Source organism: Mesoplodon densirostris, chromosome 10 (genome assembly GCF_025265405.1).
Source record: "Mesoplodon densirostris isolate mMesDen1 chromosome 10, mMesDen1 primary haplotype, whole genome shotgun sequence".
Lineage (NCBI taxonomy): Eukaryota > Metazoa > Chordata > Mammalia > Artiodactyla > Ziphiidae > Mesoplodon > Mesoplodon densirostris.
The window spans coordinates 39,158,760-39,164,854 of record NC_082670.1 but is presented as its reverse complement, the minus strand read 5'-3'; the positions used below and the strand labels follow the sequence as shown (position 1 = coordinate 39,164,854).

The 6,095-nt window shown below is 49.8% G+C and overlaps 1 protein-coding gene across 4 annotated transcripts in view; it reads left to right on the top strand.

Annotated features, from left to right (window-relative positions):
• Positions 1-4,918: 4,918 nt before the first annotated feature.
• Positions 4,919-6,095, top strand: part of PPARD (peroxisome proliferator activated receptor delta) — a 78,221-nt gene continuing 77,044 nt past the window's right edge. For all 4 annotated transcript variants that reach the window (XM_060109527.1, XM_060109528.1, XM_060109524.1 and 1 more), the window contains exon 1: positions 4,919-5,059. The gene's annotated coding sequence lies outside the window, so the exon portion shown is untranslated. The remainder of the gene's footprint in view (positions 5,060-6,095) is intronic.

The window sequence follows — 6,095 nt, the reverse complement described above, 5'->3', positions numbered from 1 at the left end:
AGCAAGCACTATTATTGGTATCACCCCAAAGTGTTTATTGAATGTATATTCTATGCCTTGCAATTTCCCAGTTTATTTAATTCTCATGGCAACGCTGAGAGGTGGATATTATTATTCTCATTTTACATGTGCGGAAATTGAGGCTCAGAGAAGTCAGGTAACTTGCCCAAAGCGTTTCAAACTTGCTTCTCTTCCCATATTGTCTGACTTACCTACTTTGTTACCTAAGACAGAGATCTGGTAATCTAGGATGACTTGCTCCCTCTCTGCCATCCCCCTCACGAAAAACCCATCATTAAAACCAGTAGATTCTCTCTCCTTCATGCTCTCATATCTACTGCTCCATCTCTATCCCCATGGCTACTGCCATGGCTAAGGCCAATATTTTATCCTCCACCTGCATGCTCACCTTTGACTCCTTCTCCATCTTGCCCCATATCTAATCAGTCTCCAAGTCCAACTGATTGGATTTTCTTGGTCACTCTCAAATCCACCCCCTTGGGACCAATAAATAAATAAAAAAATTTTAAAAATTGAAGTATAATTAATTTACAATGTTGTATTACTTTCAGGTGTACAGCAAAGTGATTCAGTTATATATATTCTTTTTCAGATTATTTTCCATTATAGGTTATTACAAGATATTGAATATAGTTCCCTGTGCTATACAGTAGGTCTATTAGTAGGTTTATCTATTTGTTCATGTATTTTTTTAATACATTTATTTATTTATTTTTATTTATTTATCTTTGGCTGCACTGGGTCTTCGTTGCTGTGCATGGGGTTTCTCTAGTTGCGGCGAGCAGGGGCTAGTCTGCGTTGCAGTTCATGGGCTTCTCATTGCAGTGTCTTCTCTTGTTGCGGAGCACAGGCTCTAAGCATGTGGGCTTCAGTAGTTGCAGCACGCAGGCTCAGTAGTTGTGGTGCTCGGGCTTAGCTGCTCCGCGGCATGTGGGATCTTCCCGGACCGGGGCTCACACCCATGTCCCCTGTATTGGCAGGCGGATTCTTAACCACTGCACCACCAGGGAAGCCCTGTTCATTTTTAAGATGGATGATGGTGAACATCAAATCGCTATGGGTTCTGAGTCTTAGTCAATACATTTAAAAGGGTAATATAGTAGTTTTATATTAAAATATTAATGTTTATTAAATAGTAGAAATTACATCCATACTCTGCAACTACTAAGTTTTAAACTAATATGAAATATATTAGATGTCACCTTAAAAATGTACAAGGAGCTGCATTAGTTCTTATATATTCTTTTAGGGGTAGTGGGGCAAAATTTTTGAGGACTACTAACTATGAGGTAGAATGAGGCCTGATTAGAGACATTCTTGGAAGCCAGGTAGTGTTTAAACTTGAGGTGGCAAGCCAATTCCTAAGTCTTGGTTTCCTCATCTGTCAATGGGGTCCATTCCAGGCTTTTTAACGTTCTATGATGGGACACAGGAGGTGTTGCTGGTTGCAGTGTGACAGTGAAAGGAAGATCACCCTGAATCCACATCAGACTGGTATGAGAAGCTGTCAGTCTGGTGGGACATTATCGGGGGCAGAAGAAGATATTTTGCTGTCTTTTTTTTTTTTTTTTTTTTTTGCGGTACGCAGGCCTCTCACTGTTGTGGCCTCTCCCGTTGTGGAGCACAGGCTCCGGATGTGCAGGCTCAGCGGCCATGGCTCACGGGCCCAGCCGCTCCGTGGCATGTGGGATCTTCCTGGACTGGGGCATGAACCCGTGGACCCTGCATTGGCAGGCGGACTCTCAACCACTGTGCCACCAGGGAAGCCCTGCAGTCTTTTAATTCCAGGGTTAGAAAAGAACTCCTTTGTCCTTACAATCATCCTGGTCAAAGGAGAGTGTATCCAATCTCTGATACCTTCAGAGATACCTATAAACTCTGGGGGCCATGTGGAAAATACAGCCACTGTGGCCCTAGGTCACCCCTGAGGGTTGGGGAGGTCAGGCAACTGGCTGGAATGTAAGTGGTTTGTTGCAAACTGTTGCCAGGATATGCAAGGCACCTCTTCCTCAAGACCAGTGTCTACCCAGGCCAAAGAGGTGCCAGCTGAAAGTTGCCTCTCGGGCCCATGCTGTAGGTGAGAGGGGGAGGAAGAGGAACGCTGAGGAGGCCGTTTTCAGGAAGCTAAGGAGGCCTCCACCTGCTGGCTGGAGCTTGAAATGGCTGTGGAGGAGACCGGATCTAATTCAAAGCAGGTCTAGCCTTATTCCACACTGTAAGTTATTGTTCAGTTACACTGTAATTGGGCATCCGAGCAGGTTTTGGTAGCTGAGCTCTCTGGCTGATCTGAAAAGGGTTGCAGAGGCTTGGCAGGGACCCACTTTTCCCACTGTGAGCTGTGCCTGTGGGCAAATCTAGTCAAAATGAAGATTTGGGGAAGCTGTGTTAGTCTGTTTTAGATTCAAGTAACAGAAACTAACTGATTTAAGTTTAAAATATATGTATAGGGCTTCCCTGGTGGCACAGTGGTTGGGAGTCCGCCAGCCGATGCAGTGGGCATGGGTTCATGCCCCGGTCCGGGAAGATCCCACATGCCACGGAGCGGCTAGGCCCGTGAGCCATGGCCGCTGAGCCTGCACGTCCGGAGCCTGTGCTCCACAACGGGAGAGGCCACAACAGTGAGAGGCCCGCGTACCGCAAAAAAAAAAAATTAATAAATAAATAAAAATAAAATATATGTATATATTTTTATATAGCCTTTTTTTTTTTTTTTTTTTTTTTTTTTTGCGGTATGCGGGCCTCTCACTGTTGTGGCCTCCCCCGTTGCGGAGCACAGGCTCCGGACGCGCAGGCTCAGCGGCCATGGCTCACGGGCCCAGCCGCTCCGCGGCATATGGGATCCTCCCAGACCGGGGCACGAACCCGTATCCCCTGCATCGGCAGGCGGACTCTCAACCACTTGCGCCACCAGGGAGGCCCTATAGCCTTTTTTTTTAATAAGAGTGGCTTTTTAAAAAATTTGATTGATTGCTGTGTTGGGTCTTCATTTCTGTGCGAGGGCTTTCTCTAGTTGTGGCGAGCCGGGGCCACTCTTCATCGCGGTGCGCGGGCCTCTCACTGTCGCGGCCGCTCTTCTTGCGGAGCACAGGCTCCAGACGTGCAGGCTCAGTAATTGTGGCTCACGGGGCCAGTTGCTCCGCGGCATGTGGGATCTTCCCAGACCAGGGCTCGAACCCGTGTCCCCTGCATTGGCAGGCAGATTCTCAACCACTGCACCACCAGGGAAGCCCTATATATCCTTTTAATATGAAAATGAAATGAGCTGAAAAATGTAGTATTTTAACAGTGCTTCCAGAATTTCTTTTAGGGAAGGAGCTGTCTTTATTAGGGGAAATGAGACTTTTAGGGGGGAGAAAGTGAAATCTCTAGGGCATGAGTGTTGGCAGGAACTCTAGCAATGAAGCGATGTGCCTGGAAAGCGGGAAGGATTTGTTTTCTCTCTGGAGGGAATGGGATAGAGGAGAGAATGGTGGGGCAAGGAGGAGAGGTAGTAATTTGGGAAAAGACCAGGCTCTAAGGAGTGAACAGCCAGTCAGAAAACCTCAACGCCGCCAGTGCAGAAAGGACTTTAAAAAAATGTCAGCTGTGTGAGTTTAAACTGTTTGCAGTGTATTACGTGACCCTTCCCCAGGGCCCAGAGCATCATAACATCTATACCCATGAGTGTTTTGTGTGGGAAGAAGTGTGGGCAGTCCTCAGGAAGGGCTGAGTCTCATCTCTACATTTCTGAACTGTGTGACTGCGACAGCCTGGCAGAAGCTGGAGCCTGGAGGCGGAGAGATTTAGGAGAATATAAATCCCCGAGAAATTTGCAGAAATCTTAGGGATGGCTTTGACTTCCACAACCCATTCTTTCTTCCATCTCAGAGGCAAGGAGGTTGACATCTGAATTACAAAAGTACTGTGCAGGGAATTCCCTGTTGGTCCAGTGGTTAGTACTCTGCCACTGCAGGGGTTACAGTCCCTGGTAGGGGAATTAAAATCCCCACATGCTGCAGCAAAAAAAAAAAAAAAAAAAAAAAGTACTGCAGATTCATTTCAAAAAGTAGAAAAAAAGAAGCAGAAAGAAAAAAAAAAGCACTCGTAGTTCTACTATCCAGGTATCTAGGAGTGAAGGAGAGGGGGAGAGGTAATCTTTATTTTAAAGATGATGGAAAGGAGGAAGTTACCCATTGATCATACACCTATAGAGTCAAGTTTTGCTCATTGCCAGATGGCAAACCCATCTTCTCCCATACTGCCCCCTAACTGCTGGGTAACTTTTTATGGTATATCTGAAGGTTGGGATAACATGACCCTCCAGGTCCTAAAGACCTGGGTTAAGAAGCGAGAACAGAATTTTCTACAACAGTAAGAAGGGTGCTCCCCATTTAGGTGGGCAAGTTTATTAGATAAATAGGAAGGTAGGTAAGAAATCCAGAACCATAAATTTCTAGTTGCAGAAGCCTCTTGAGGGAGCAAAGCCCTTTTGTGAAAATTACAGGGAGCACAGTCTTCTCCAGTGGAATTTGGATATCCAGGTTCTAACCTCAGCATTGCTTCTCACTGCAAGTCACGCACCTTTTCTGGGACTGTTTCTTCACTGGAAGTTTGAGGAGACTGTACGAGATGATCTCTAAGTTCCCTTCCAGCTTTAAATTTTCTTTTGTGATTAATACTTGCCAGACTTGCTTTACTGGCCCTGGACCTTCCTCCTCAGCTCCTCCTTGAGCTGCTGCGCCCTCGTCCCGCACCAGAGGGCGCTGCAGGCGGGCCCGGGGCAGCGTGCTGGTGGGCGGAGTGGCAGAATCAGGGGCGACTCCAGGAGGCGCGGTGACTGGCCGCGGCCGGGGCGGAAGGGGGCGTGGAGAGAAGGGTGGGGAGGAGCTGCGCGGTGACGTCACTCTGGTGGGGCGGGGCCAGGCCGCGCAGCGTGTGACGCCGCGGCCGCCGCGGCCGCCGCGGATCTGGGGATTAATGGGAAAAGTTTTGGCCGGAGCCGGAGGATTCTACGGAGCCTGCGGGACGGCGGCGGTGGCGCCGAGGGCAGCCAGGACAGGTCAGTCCGGGTCCGGGGAAGCGGGTAGGCAAGCAGCGGAGGGAAGCAGCGGGCCCGGGCTGAGGCGGGCAACGCGGCTGGGGCGGAAGGCCCGGCGGGGAGTGGAGTGGGGAGAGTCGCAGGGGTCGGCGGACCGAGTGGCTGCCGCTTCCTGTCGCTCTGGCCCGGGCGGGTCGCGGTCGTCCGTTGCTCTCCTGGCACCCCGCCCCGCTTCCCCTGCTCCCCCAGCCTTTGGACGTCCATCAATATTTGAGCCCGAACCACGGGCCTCCCCCCAACCCCCAGACTCTGTGCCCCGTTTTGGGCCTCGTGTCTCCGTCTCCTCCCACTTCTGTGTTCTGAGAGCCCGATCTCAGGCTCTAGGTCCTCTCCCACTACCCACCCTTGCCTCTGATCTCTTCTTTCATATCTTCTCTGGTGTCCCCACATTCATTGCCCTCTCTACCCAGGGTCTCCTTGGAGATCTTCTCTGTCCCCCTCGTTATCCTTGTCTCCTGTCTTCGTCCTCCCGTCCTTGCCCTGTGTCTTCTCTCTCTTTTCCCATCCCTGTCCTCTCCTTCCCCCGTTGCCTGGCCCCTCTCAGTATCACCCCTCCCCATCATCCTCCTCGCGGTGTTACCCGGCTTTTTCAGCCCGCGCCTGCAATCCCTGTCTACCTAAGCCCCTCCTACCCAGGTTCCCCCCAGGAGCCCTGTTTTTGCTCCACTCTCTGATTTCTTTCCAATCAGTCATGCCCTCTGCATTCCTGTCATCCACCTCCCCTTCCTTCCCAGTTCCTTGCCTCTGCTTCTGGGAGAAGCATTAGCTGCAGACACTACTTTGCTTTCCCATGACCCGCAGTTGAGATACCCGTGGAGTGGGCGTGTGGGTGTTCAGCCCCTGACTGAAGTAAGGCGCTGAATGTCTGAGGTAAATAGCAGGTAATGTTTGTGTGGGAGAATCTACTGGGGTGTTGCATCAGGGATGATGTCCAATTTGTAGACCATTCTTCCAATCTCAGCTTTAGTACTTCCCCTTTATGGGTCTGTTGACTTCC